This window comes from Lissotriton helveticus, chromosome 8, assembly GCF_964261635.1.
Source record: "Lissotriton helveticus chromosome 8, aLisHel1.1, whole genome shotgun sequence".
Taxonomy (NCBI): domain Eukaryota; kingdom Metazoa; phylum Chordata; class Amphibia; order Caudata; family Salamandridae; genus Lissotriton; species Lissotriton helveticus.
In genome coordinates this window covers 681136668-681150899 of record NC_136069.1, presented here as the reverse complement: position 1 = coordinate 681150899, position 14232 = coordinate 681136668, and the positions used below count along the sequence as shown (strand labels likewise).

The following is a 14232-nucleotide window of genomic DNA, read 5'->3' as shown; positions in this document are numbered from 1 at the left end:
GGTACAGGTCGTGATCTCTTTAGTACTTTCTCGCCTCGATTTCTCAAATTCCCTATACCTTGGACTACCACAGTCACTGCTCCGCCACATCCAAATTGTGCAAAACCAAGCTGCCAGACTTATCCATAAAACCCCTGTTGGAAGCGGCTGTCTCTAGTTGGCAGAGGTATACACTTCTGACAAATAGGGACACACCTTTTCTAGTCAGGGCAAGGGGATCACACACTTAGATAACCCCTGCTCACCCCCTTGGTAGCTTGGCAAAGCAGACAGGCTTATCTCAGAGGCAGTGCGTTAAGCATTTATGACCACATACAGTAATAAAGTGAATACACTACAAATGGACATGACACCGTAGTATTATAAAAATAAGGATTTTTATATAAGGCTTAGCACAAGACCAAATAACGACAAAAATATACCACAATCTTAATAAATACTTTTGGAAGGAAAAATAATAGTTCAAGCACGGTTTCTTCTTAGCACAAAGTCTTTAGTATCAAAAGCAACTCTTCTTCTTTAAAACACAGTTCTTGGCAACAATGTAACCCACACGGGAGTCACACGACGTCGAGGCATAGTTAATCCAAAGGTTTGGCGTCGACCGCGAGGAGCGCTACGTCGAGCCCGGAGTCACACAGACCCCCACAACACAGTACCTTGGAAAAGTGAAGCACTCGATGATCAGCGGCGTCGAGATGTCCGGCGTCGCGACTTCGGCGTTGATCGGGCCTCGGAGTCGGGGCGATCTGCAGCGGCGTCGACTGAAGTCAGGCGGAAGCAGCGCTCACGAGATGAAGCAGGATACGGCGTCGTCGATGTCGATGTTGCAAGAGTGAGCAGCGCTCACGGCGTCGAGAGGGCTCGAGGTCGATGCGATCAGCGGCGGCGTCGACACAGGGTCACTTGGAGCTGGAGCCGAACTCGATACTCACTGGCGTCGCTAATGGCGTCGATCGGGCCCGGCGGCCGGCGTAGAAGGTGCGGGACACTGGAGCCGTTACTCACGATGTCGAGCTGGATTCGGCGGCGTCCGCCGGCGTCGAGATTGCTGGATTCTTCAGAGGTGCTGGATTTTCAGGTTCCAGCAACAAGCACTTTTAGCAAATAGATGAAGTCCTTTGGCCCTGTGACTTCAACAGGAGGCTGGCACTCTTCCAACCCTTGGAGATTTTCTTAGCAAAGTTTGAGAGTACACACACAGTTCCTCTCTCCAGGTTCCTTGGCAAAAATGAAGAAGCAACTGCAGGATTCCCCCAACAAACAGCACTCTGGCAGAAGGGGTAGGCAGTCCTTAGATCAGCAGGCTTCTTGTCCTTGGTTCAGGTTTCCTTGTCAGAAGTGATCTAAATTCTTGGTTCAGGGGTCCTTCTCTTATACCCCTTTTTTGGCTTTGATCCCTTTGTCCCTGCAGGGGAATGTCCCCCCATCTTGGGTTTGTTGTGGGTGTTGCCAGGCCGAGGCACCTGTCCTATTCACTGTGCAGGGCAGAGTCTTCAGCCGCCCAGCAGGAGCGGAGCCAGCATTGTCGCTGGCAGGGGCAGGGCCATCAGTTGCCCGGAAGGAGGTGGGCCAGGAAAGTCCCAGGCAGGCACAGAGTCATCAGTCGCCTGGCAGGGGGGCGGAGCCAGCATTGTATCAGGCAGGGCAGGCTATCAGGAGCTACTCTTCCCCTACTCTCAATGCAAATACCCCACTCATCCCACACTGACTCATTCAGACCTCTGGAGCCACCCAGTTCCTGTCACACGCACACCAGAACCAGCAGAGACCGGTAGACAGTTAGACAAGAAAATAGCTACTTTCTAAAAGTGCTATTTTCAAACACAGAGTCCAAAAACCATCCACCCAAACGGATGCGTTATTAAACCCTGAGTTCAGGGATACCAAACTCGACATTGCACCATGCTCCCCGAGCCCGCTAGGATTATAGCATTAATAATCCTGGCAGCCCATTCTAACTGATGGAGAGCAGGTAACCTTACAATAGTGAAAAACGAATATGGCTGTAATTCACTATTAGGACATGCCAACCTTGTCAGGCTTGTCCCACCTTATGCTTACAATGCACCCTGCACTTGGGCCTACCATAGGGGTGACTAACATGAAGTTAAGGGAAGGTTTAGGGACTGGCAAGTAGGTGTACTTGCGCAGTCCTCGTGACAGTCAGACTGCACGTGGTCCAGCAATGGTAGACCTTCAGACATACTTTTACTAGGCCGCTCTTGTGGGTGGCACAACACGTGCTGCAAGCCCACTAGCAGCATTTGTATTTACAAGCCCTGGCACTCCTGGTGCACGCTACTAGGGACTGACAGTAAACCAAATAAGCCAAACATGGAATTCAATCAATACAGCAATTTCACATAGGGAGCACTTGCACTGTGGCACTGATCAGCAGTGGCACGGTGCCCAAAGCAATATACCAGCAAAAACATCGTAAACAGAGGAGGCAAACAGAAAAAAATGGAGGAGAGACTCATGCCAATGATGTCAGGTCTAACACGTGTCCCCTCCAGCTGAAATGTGGGGAGAACTACCCTTATCTCTCATCACTAAGGCGGAAAAATCTGGACAGACCATCAGCATTGGCATGATCTGTGCCAGGGCGGTGTTCCACAGTGAAGTCCATCCCCTGTAGGGAAATCGACCACCTCAACAGCTTTGGATTCTCACCCCTCATCTGCATCAACCATCTGAGGGGCCTGTGGTCTGTCTGAACCCGGAAGTGAGTCCCAAACAGGTAGGGTCTTAGCTTCTTCAGCGCCCAGACCACAGCAAATGCTCCTCTCTCTATCGCACTCCACCTCTGTTCCCTGGGAAGTAACCTCCTACTGATGAAGGCTACAGGTAAGTCTCGGCCCTCTTCATTCACCTGAGCTAGAACAGCCCCCACGCCATGCTCTGAAGCGTCCGTCTGGACAACAAATTCTTTAGAAAAGTCGGGTGCCTGGAGTATGGGTGCTGTGCACATTGCAGTTTTCAAGGTGTCAAAGGCCGTCTGACAGGCGTCAGTCCAGATCACAAGTCGTGGCTGCTTCCTGGAAGTCAGCGAAGTCAAGGGGTGCACAATGTTACCGTAATCCTTGACGAACCTCCTGTAGTAACCCGTGAGACCCAAGAAGGCTCTCACCTGAGTCTGGGTTTTGGGCGGTGCCCATGCCAGGATGGTATCAATCTTGGGTTGCAGGGGGGCCACCTTGCCGCTCCCTACTTGGTGCCCCAAATACACCACTGAACCCTGCCCAATCTGGCACTTACTGGCTTTGATTGTGAGGCCTGCTCTGCGCAGGGCCAACAACACTTCCTGGAGGTGGTGCAAGTGTTCCTCCCAGCTGGCGCTGAACACTGCGATGTCGTCCAGGTAGGCGGCACTGAAATCCTCCAGTCCAGCCAAGACCTGGTTGACCAACCTCTGGAAGGTGGCAGGGGCATTCTTCATCCCAAAGGGCATAACCCGGAACTGGTAGTGCCCATCTGGTGTGGAGAATGCTGACCTCTCTTTTGCCCCATCAGTCAAGGCGATCTGCCAGTACCCAGACGTCAGATCAAACGTACTAAGGTACCGGGCAGCCCCCAACCGATCTATGAGCTCATCAGCTCTGGGGATGGGGTGCGCGTCAGTCTTGGTGACTGAATTGAGTCCTCGGTAGTCCACACAGAACCGAAGTTCAGGTGAAGCACCAGGCGCTGCAGCCTTTGGGACCAAGACCACTGGGCTGGCCCAAGGACTGCTAGAGGACTCAACCACCCCTAAGGCAAACATTTTGGAGACCTCCTCCTTGATGTATGCTCTGACCTTGTCAGTCACTCTGTAAGCCTTGTGCTTCACAGGAGTGCTGTCCCCGGTGTCCACATCATGGACACACCACTGAGTGACACCAGGAATCAAGGAAAACAGATCAGGGAATTGTCCCAACAATTGGCGACAATCCTGCTGCTGTTCAGGGGTCAGTGTGTCAGAGAGGACAACACCATCCACTGACCCATCTTGCTCTTTTGCAGACAGGAGGTCAGGAAGAGGCTCACTCTCCTCCTCCATTCCAGCATCTGTAGCTAGGAGCATGCCCACTTCAGACCTTTCTAAGTGGGGCTTTAAACGGTTGACATGCAGGACCCGCAAGGGGTTCCTGGGAGACTTCAAGTCCACCATGTAGGTGACATCGCTCTTTTTCTCCACAACCTCAAATGGTCCAGTCCATCTGTCCTTGAGCGCACAAGGTTCCACAGGGGACATGACCCAAACTTTCTGTCCAGGCTGAAGCTCCACCAGAGTGGCATTCCGGTCGTACCACCGCTTCATCTCTTCCTGGCTGGCCTCCAGATTTGCCTGAGCAAGATCTCTGAAGCGCCTAGTCTGGTTCCTAAAGGCCAGCATGTAACTGTATACATCCTAGGGAGGTTTCCTGGGAGATTGCTCCCAGCCTTCTTTGACCAGACTCAAAGGTCCTCTTACCGGGTGTCCATACAAAAGCTCAAAGGGGCTGAACCCTAGAGACTTCTGTGGCACCTCACGGTAAGCAAACAACAGGCATGGCAAGAGGACATCCCATTTACGCCTCATTGGTTCTTCAAGACCCATAATCATGCCTTTAAGGGTACGGTTGAATCTCTCAACCAACCCATTACCTTGAGGGTGGTAAGGAGTGGTGAATTTGTAGGTTACCCCACACTCCTTCCACAGAGACTTCATATAGTTGGAAATGAAGTTGGTGCCCCGGTCTGACACCACCTCTCTGGGGAACCCCATTCGGGGAAAAACACCCATCAGTGCCCGTCCCACCACGGCGGCCGTCACTGTTCTGAGAGGGATGGCTTCCGGGTACCGTGTGGCATGGTCCACCAAGACCAGGATGAACCTGTTGCCCAGGGCTGTCTTGGGTTCCAGGGGCCCAACAATGTCAATCCCCACCCGGTCAAAGGGGGTACTGACCACGGGAAAAGGTTGGAGGGGAGCCTTCTGCTTCCGCCCGCTTTTCCCACTTGCCTGGCAAGTTTGACAGGTCTTGCAATGGATATCTGTATCCCTTCTCATCTGAGGCCAATAAAAATAGGTGACAAGCCTGTCATAGGTCTTGTCCTGCCCCAGATGACCAGCTAACGGGACGTCATGAGCCAAACCCAGTAGGAAGGCTCTGAAGCGCTGGGGTACCACCAGCACACGGGCTGACCCAGGCTCAGCAGCCTTAGGCTCGCTATACATGAGGTCGTTCTCCCAGTAAACAAAATGTGACCCTGACTGATCACCTGAGGTTTGGGCGGAGGCCTGCTGCCTCATACCCACAAGAGAAGGGCACACTTTCTGTTCTGCAGAGAATTCCTCCCTGGAGGGACCACCATCCTGCTGCCAGTGGGTCAGCTCGGGCAGGTCTCCCAGTTCAGCAACTTGTTCACCTGTGGGTTCCAGGGCATGCCCCTCAGGGTCTGCCTCCTCCTGGACCACGGGAACTACGGGGGACGGTTTCCGGCGCCCCCTGCCCCTTCTATTCACAGCTGGGTCCTGGGCCATACTTTCAGGCTCCAGGACCCCATCAACACCCTTACTTGCTGTCATGGATCGAGTGGTTGCACACACCCACTCTGGCACACCCAACATTTTCAAATGTGTCTCCCTCTCCACCTTAGCCCAAGGGGAGTCTTTCAAATCATTGCCCAGGAGACAATCAACAGGCATGGCGGGCCTTACAGCAACTTGAAGAGTACCTGAAACTCCCCCCCATTCAAAGGAAACTTGAGCTACCTCACACTCTCTCTGGGAGTTGTCAGCAGCTATCACAGGGTAGAATGCGTGGGGAACAACCTGCTCTCTGGACACCAAGTGACACTTGACAGCTGTCACACTCGCTCCGGTGTCTCTGAGAGCTTCCACTCTATGGCCAATAATGGTCACCCACTGCCTATATTTCTTAGTGTTACTAGGCAGAGGGGGTGGAGGGACCAATTCCATGTCTCCTAGAGAGACCAGGGACATCTCTGCGGGACCCTCCCCACTATGGGCAACCATCTCCTCCCCTCCCAGGGCTACGCTCGCTAACTGACGGGGTGGTGCACTAGAGTTCTTCAAGGGACACTGAGGATCATAAAAAAGGTGTCCCACCTGCTTACAAGCGAAGCAGGTCATTGAGCCCCTACGAACAGGTTTACCTGTCGGGGCCTCTGATTTCTTATCTGGGGGAGGCTGGGAACCCTTCCCTTGGTTCCCTTGGGGATTACTTTGGGGCCCTTTCTGGAACTCCCTCTGTTTGCCCTTGTCCCCCCCACTCTTCTGCTGGGGACCCTGCCCACCTTTGGCTGAGTCTCCCACTGGACCCTTGTGGACCCTGGTACTGACCCAGCGGTCCGCCTCCTCAGCAAGTTTTCTAGGGTTAGATATCTTGCTATCAATAAGGTGCTGGCGCAGCTCTGGAAAACAGTTATTAGACAAGTGCTCCCAAGCAAACAAATCATAAAGAGCATCATAACTTTCCACTTTGCTGCCCTTTACCCAACCATCCATGGCTCTGCAAAAAAATGACACATATTCAACCCACGTAGTACCAGGCAACTTCTTACATTCTCTAAAGGCCTGTCTGTACTTTTCTGGGGTTAGGCCATACCTTAACATTAAAGCATCTTTCATATGAGTATAAGACATCCTATCCTCAACAGGCATGTCTAACAGGGTATCTCTTCCCTCATTCACAAAGCGAACCCACAACCCCGCTCCCCAATCCTTCTCAGGGACCCGGTGGGCCAACAATGCTAACTCATATGCTTTAAACCATTGACCAATATCTTCATTCTTCTGAAAATCTTTGATCACATCTTTGGGAAAATAAAACCTACTTTCTGCAGGCACAGATGGGATGCTGCCACCAGAGGGATTCAATTCTAACTCTTTAGCTTTGAGCTCCAACTCCCTCAACCTGGTATCACGCTCCAAAGCTAACTTCTCTCTTTCAAACTCTAACCTTTTGATCTCCAAATCAGCTTCTCTCCTGCCTCTTGCATTCTCTAACTCCAACTGCCCATCTATCTTAAGTTTTGCCATTTCTATGTTGTATGCTCGCTCCTTCGCCCTTTCTTCTCTTTCTTCAGGAGAAAGACCTTTGGAGGAAACACTGCTGCCAGGAGGAGATGTAGGCCCATTCACTGGCACTTCCTCCTCCCCTTCCCCTGTCGGTACCACCACCGGATCAGAGGGATCTCTGGCCTCTAACCAGGCCTGCAATGCTTTGAGATATTCTGGCCTCCTTGAAATGCCTGTGGTAGGAACTTTAAACTGCTTGCAAAAGGCTTTCAGCTTTCTTACTGGATAGTCGTTTATCTTACTCCTATCAAATTCCTCCACAACAACAGGGGTAGTGACTCCGGCATCACTCATGGTCAAAACTAGCAGTTTCTAAAATCAAGCTTCAGGAAATTGGAGAACAAAAATAGAATATCCAACCAAAACAGATTGTGGCTGCGCTATGGTCTGCTTTCACTATGTAGCGCACACTAATCACTGCACATGGGTCATAAATGCAAAGTTCAAATCCTCACCGCTGACCCACCAATGTTAGAAGCGGCTGTCTCTAGTTGGCAGAGGTATACACTTCTGACAAATAGGGACACACCTTTTCTAGTCAGGGCAAGGGGATCACACACTTAGATAACCCCTGCTCACCCCCTTGGTAGCTTGGCAAAGCAGACAGGCTTATCTCAGAGGCAGTGCGTTAAGCATTTATGACCACATACAGTAATAAAGTGAATACACTACAAATGGACACAACACAGTAGTATTATAAAAATAAGGAGTTTTATATAAGGCTTAGCACAAGACCAAATAACGACAAAAATATACCACAATCTTAATAAATACTTTTGGAAGGAAAAATAATAGTTCAAGCATGGTTTCTTCTTAACACAAAGTCTTTAGTATCAAAAGCAACTCTTCTTCTTTAAAACACAGTTCTTGGCAACAATGTAACCCACACGGGAGTCACACGACGTCGAGGCAAAGTTAATCCAAAGGTTCGGCGTCGACCGCGAGGAGCGCTACGTCGAGCCCGGAGTCGCACAGACCCCCACAACACAGTACCTTGGAAAAGTGAAGCACTCGATGATCAGCGGCGTCGAGATGTCCGGCATCGCGTCTTCGGCGTCGATCGGGCCTCGGAGTCGGGGCGATCTGCAGCGGCGTCGACCGAATTCAGGCGGGAGCAGCGCTCACGAGATGAAGCAGGATACGGCGTCGTCAATGTCGATGTTGCAAGAGTGAGCAGCGCTCACGGCGTCGAGAGGGCTCGAGGTCGATGCGATCAGCGGCGGCGTCGACACAGGGTCACTTGGAGCTGGAGCCGAACTCGCTACTCACTGGCGTCGCTACTGGCGTCGATCGGGCCCGGCGGCCGGCGTTGAAGGTGCGGGACACTGGAGCCGTTACTCACGATGTCGAGCTGGATTCGGCGGCGTCCGCCGGCGTCGAGATTGCTGGATTCTTCAGAGGTGCTGGATTTTCAGGTTCCAGCAACAAGCACTTTTAGCAAATAGATGAAGTCCTTTGGCCCTGTGACTTCAACAGGAGGCTGGCACTCTTCCAACCCTTGGAGATTTTCTTAGCAAAGTTTGAGAGTACACACACAGTTCCTCTCTCCTGGTTCCTTGGCAAAAATGAAGAAGCAACTGCAGGATTCCCCCAACAAACAGCACTCTGGCAGAAGGGGTAGGCAGCCCTTAGATCAGCAGGCTTCTTGTCCTTGTTTCAGGTTTCCTTGTCAGAAGTGATCTAAATTCTTGGTTCAGGGGTCCTTCTCTTATACCCCTTTTTGGCTTTGATCCCTTTGTCCATGCAGGGGAATTTCCCCCCATCTTGGGTTTGTTGTGGGTTTTGCCAGGCCGAGGCACCTGGCCTATTCACTGTGCAGGGCAGAGTCTTCAGCCGCCCAGCAGGAGCGGAGCCAGCATTGTCACTGGCAGGGGCAGGGCCATCAGTTGCCCGGCAGGAGGTGGGCCAGGAAAGTCCCAGGCAGGCACAGAGTCATCAGTCGCCTGGCAGGGGGGCGGAGCCAGCATTGTATCAGGCAGGGCAGGCTATCAGGAGCTACTCTTCCCTTACTCTCAATGCAAATGCCCCACTCATCCCACACTGACTCATTCAGACCTCTGGAGCCACCCAGCTCCTAACACACGCACACCAGAACCAGCAGAGACCGGTAGACAGTTAGACAAGAAAATAGCTACTTTCTAAAAGTGCTATTTTCAAACACAGAGTCCAAAAACCATCCACCCAAACGGATGCGTTATTAAACCCTGAGTTCAGGGATACCAAACTCGACATTGCACCATGCTCCCCGAGCCCGCTAGGATTATAGCATTAATAATCCTGGCAGCCCATTCTAACTGATGGAGAGCAGGTAACCTTACAATAGTGAAAAACGAATATGGCTGTAATTCACTATTAGGACATGCCAACCTTGTCAGGCTTGTCCCACCTTATGCTTACAATGCACCCTGCCCTTGGGCCTACCATAGGGGTGACTAACATGAAGTTAAGGGAAGGTTTAGGGACTGGCAAGTAGGTGTACTTGCGCAGTCCTCGTGACAGTCAGACTGCACGTGGTCCAGCAATGGTAGACCTTCAGACATACTTTTACTAGGCCGCTCTTGTGGGTGGCACTACACGTGCTGCAAACCCACTAGCAGCATTTGTATTTACAAGCCCTGGCACTCCTGGTGCACGCTACTAGGGACTGACAGTAAACCAAATAAGCCAAACATGGAATTCAATCAATACAGCAATTTCACATAGGGAGCACTTGCACTGTGGCACTGATCAGCAGTGGCACGGTGCCCAAAGCAATATACCAGCAAAAACATCGTAAACAGAGGAGGCAAACAGAAAAAAATGGAGGAGAGACTCATGCCAATGATGTCAGGTCTAACAACCCCAAAGTGGCAATCTGCTAAACCCCTGCTACGCAAATTGCACTGGCTACCAGTCGAACAAAGGGCCGCCTTCAAGATCGGCTGTCTGACCTTCAAAGCTCTTTACTGTACCAGCCCTTACTTTCTTAAAACCTTGATCTCACAGCACCGTCCGGTGCGCAATCTCCGGTCGGCTCACCTTCTCCTGCTGGTCGCCCCTACCATAAAACTCTAAAGGTTCGGCGGCCGCAGGTTTATCCATTTGGCCCCTAAACTGTTGAATCCACTCCCCTTGTCAGTCAAGTCAAGCTGCTCTTTACTGAACTTTAGGAAACTCCTGAAAACCTGGCTTTTCACCCAAGCTGGTTAGCCTGCCTCTTGGTCAACATGCTGATACAGGACGCTATCCGTGAGACCGTCTTTAAAACGAGTGTATAACGCTGCTCCATTTGAGTGCTTCTCGAGAATTGGCCAACTGATGTGGTCCGTTTTCTCTAAATTCAAGTTTTCACTCCGATATCGTGCCCAACTGTCATCCAATTAATGTGGCCACAGTTTCTTCATTTCTAAGGGAGTATTTTCTGCAATGAAATATTCTGTCCTAATGATGGTCTACATGACGATTGCCCTCTAGACCGAAACGTCGACACTTCGTCCATCATCTCCAGTCACGTTGCTTTGGCACTAACATACGACCAGTCTTTAATAATTAATTTTGCTTGTCTGTTCAATCCACCAGGAGTTGATGTTTTTTTGTTGTGAATTGTAGTGAAACTACTGTCTACTCGGTTCATAACTATTGCTTGGATTTATTTCATGTATTTGTCTTCCCGACCCTTTGAGTAAATATATATCTCTCTAAACTTCCATCTCTGTGTGTTCTATTTTTACCCTTCCACTGATTTATTTCAAATGCATATTCAGCTTGATATCCTGTGGATTCTTTTGAGTGTGTTACTTTAGTACAACTCACGACTAAGTTTAATTACTGTTTGAATTAAGTCCCTTGTAGCACACCTTGACCTTAACCATACAGTGCCCAAGCCTACAAGGGTTGATTGGGTTTCCCCTGCTTACAATATCTTGGTCAATCTCAGCACCTAAATATAAATAACAAGCAAGAACCTAGGAGGTCTATGGGCCAGGCAACTAGCTGGCTAAACTGTCAAATCTATCTTTATGACAGATGGTGCTGCAGTCACCATATAGTAATATAAAAAAGAGAAGGAGAAACAAATGTGTAAGTAACCAAAGAATGAGAATGACAAAGACGTAATCAAGAACTGGTCAGACTAGATCCAGTACACATATTGTTTGTGAGTAACCATCAAAAAACCAAGTGATCAGTCCTATCATTTGGTCGTTCACACTGTGACCAGGCGGGTCCTTGGATCATCTAGACCTCGTGCCACACAGTCAAGGTGAGTACTGGATATGGTCCACAGTCAAAATTGGAACTACCAATTGTTGGTCTGATAGTGATGGCTCATAAAGGTGATAAAGTACAGTGCAACAAAACAGAAAAAGTGGTGAATCTAAAATAGGGTGATATGTCTAAACAACAACTTTAATAGAAACTAGGCACATCCCCTAATTAAAATAGGAACAGCGCAAACGACAGTATCGAACAATGACTATCGCAAAACGGGCCAACATGTTTCTGCCTACCGGGCATAGAGTCCCTTGGCATTCATCAGGGCCACTGCTCTCAAAAAGTTGCTACTGTTGGAATGTGTGTGAAAACAATAGTGAAAGCACAACAAAGTTTCAAAGTAGGAACGATACAACCTGTACCTACAGTTCAATTACTCATCCTCCTAGTCAGTGGACGTTCAAAGTGATCTAGAAAGACACATATATTACATTCTTATTATTAAGTCATACACAAATGCTCTCTGCTTCTCTTACATCTCGGAAAATTAATTCAAAAGAATCATTTTAAATTTTGCTTGCTCACCCAGCATGACAGGGGACTGGACCTCACCTCACCTGGACCGTGCTCAGGTATACGAGGCCCCGCACTGTGAAACAGATAGATATGAACAGGAACAGATATCAAAACTCAGTCATACTCAGAGAGTCTAAGATAATCTAATTATTCCCCTATTCACTATATCACTTCTGTCCCATAAGGAACTCCGTGGAGGAACAACAACCTTGAAATATGACTGGACACCCATTATACAAGTAAAAGAAACCTGACTATCGGTCAACCATTCTATATACACTGTCAGACAGTACAGGTACTCATGAGAAACAAAAAATATGAAACTGCTGACTGATTTAAAAGGAAGAGTCATAAATGTCTTACTAAATGCCCCTCCTAACGTCAGTTCAAAAGATATCCACTCCTAAACTCACCTCTCCGTCGGTGCCACCAAACTCGCCTGAGACTTGGGGGAGACACTGAACTGGAGAGGATGTGGGATTAAATAACAGAACAGAGGAGGGAACTACTTCACCTTCGTTTTTTAAAAGTTATTTTCCATTAGTAAAAACGGTGTATACCAGGAGTTATGGACAATACCTCTCTCTTTCAGCATAGTGCTAAATGAAAATATGTCCAGGAATCATGGCAAGATGCTTGAATCCTTAGCGGACTCATCCGCATTTGCTCACAGGCATAAACACCAAGAAACGAGAGCCATTATCACTCCGCCGGACTACGAAATGACGTCGGAACCGCCATTATTATAGTTCTGGTGGTGCGAGCAGAGAACAGAGAAGGGAACTACTTTACCTTCGTTTTTTAAAAAGTTATTTTCCATTATTAAAAACGGTGTATACCAGAAGTTTTGGACAATACCTCTCTCTTACTGCATAGTGCTAGATGAAGATATGCCCAGAAATCATGGCAAGATGATTCAATCCTTAGCGGACCCATCCGCATATGCTCACAGGCATTAACTGGCAAACACCAAAAAACGAGAGCCGGTATCACTCCGCCGGACTACAAAATGACGTCAGAACGGCCATTATTGTAGTTCTGGCGGTGCGAGCGCTCTGGGCTTGAAACATACTGTATATAACGAACCCTAACAATGTTAGGGAGCTGTTGGGAACAGTCCTCACCGGGTAATTACGTTAGTGAGACTAAAACCCAGTCATGCGTGGTAGCTGATTCCAAACATACAGTCCTGTATTCGAATGCAGGAGAAAACCCAGAAGCTGCAGGGAGGACATAGTGATAGTGCTGGTTGGGTATAGGATACAGCAATATAGGATAAGCCCAAAAGGATATAAGGATAACCTCATCCATGAAACCCTGATCAAAAAACCTGTAAGTGCCATAGGATCTTACAGAAACATTGCACAAATCAAGTCATTGGCACACAGATAACACTCTTATCATGTACATATAGAAAAGAAAAGCAAGTGACTAGAGGCGAAAGCAATAGCCATCTGCCTATATGCTAGTAACGACTCAAATCTTGCTATATATCCTAGTGTCTCTGAATGAAAACGGGCTCTACAAAGAATAACATGGTATCTGGTCATTCAATCCCTTGGTGTCAGCGGAGAGTTTGAAAACCCATCGTTGCTCTCTCTGGAACAGGTATTTCGCAATATTCCTCACATGTGAGGGTATGAAGGGCTTCTCCAAAACAGTCCATGCAAAATCAGACTCTCCATGTTGTTCGTTCAGGAAATGCCTTGTTAATTGCATCATCGTATTTTTACACCGGAAGGAGCTCTTATGCTCAAGCATGCGTACTCGCACCCTCCGTGTGGTCATTCCCACATACTGACGAGAACAGGGGCAGGTCAGAAGATATATAAGGTTCTCACTGTTACAGTTAGTGAAGTGACTTTGTATCCAGGGTCTGTCAGTGCCTATGTTGATCTCGGTGGAGTGTGTTGTTTGTGCGCAAACAGAACAATTCCCACAGGGGTGATGACCTATTGCTGGTGGTAAGTCCCATAGACTGCCCAAAGTTCTTTTAGGGACATCTTTGGGGCGCGTGTGAATGAGGCGATCCCTAATGCTGTTAGATCTTTTGAAAGCGAACAAGGGCGGTGCGATCTGGTCATTGCCATGATTGAGGATGCGCCAATGCCTCTTAATGATTTTCTGTAGGCTGTTACTTCTGGTGTTAAAGGTGCTCACAAGTGTCAGTCTATCAGTGGGAGTTTTTGCCACTGGCGGTACAAGGAGCGCTTCACGGTTATTGTTGTGTGCTCGTTTGAGAGACCGTTTGATAAGTGGTCTAGGGTAATGTCTCTCCACCAGTTGTGACGACAAATTATTGGCATGGGTCTTAAAATCCTCCATCCTGGAACAATTCCTCCGAACGCGGAGAAACTGACCATAAGGCAGATTGTCCCTCAAGGATTTAGGGTGGT

The 14232-nt window shown here is 49.0% G+C and overlaps 1 long non-coding RNA gene across 2 annotated transcripts in view; it reads right to left on the bottom strand.

Moving 5' to 3' along the window:
* Window positions 1-12548, bottom strand: part of LOC144771750 (uncharacterized) — a 194157-nt gene extending 181609 nt beyond the window's left edge. The window contains exons 1-2 of one of the 2 annotated variants that reach the window (XR_013599465.1): window positions 12416-12548; window positions 11846-11909 (exon numbers count right to left, since the gene is read on the bottom strand). This is a non-coding gene — a long non-coding RNA (uncharacterized LOC144771750). Of the gene's footprint in view, window positions 1-11845; window positions 11910-12249; window positions 12356-12415 lie in introns of those variants that run through there. The other variant, XR_013599464.1, reaches the window with a different exon arrangement.
* Between the last annotated feature and the right edge of the window lie 1684 nt (window positions 12549-14232).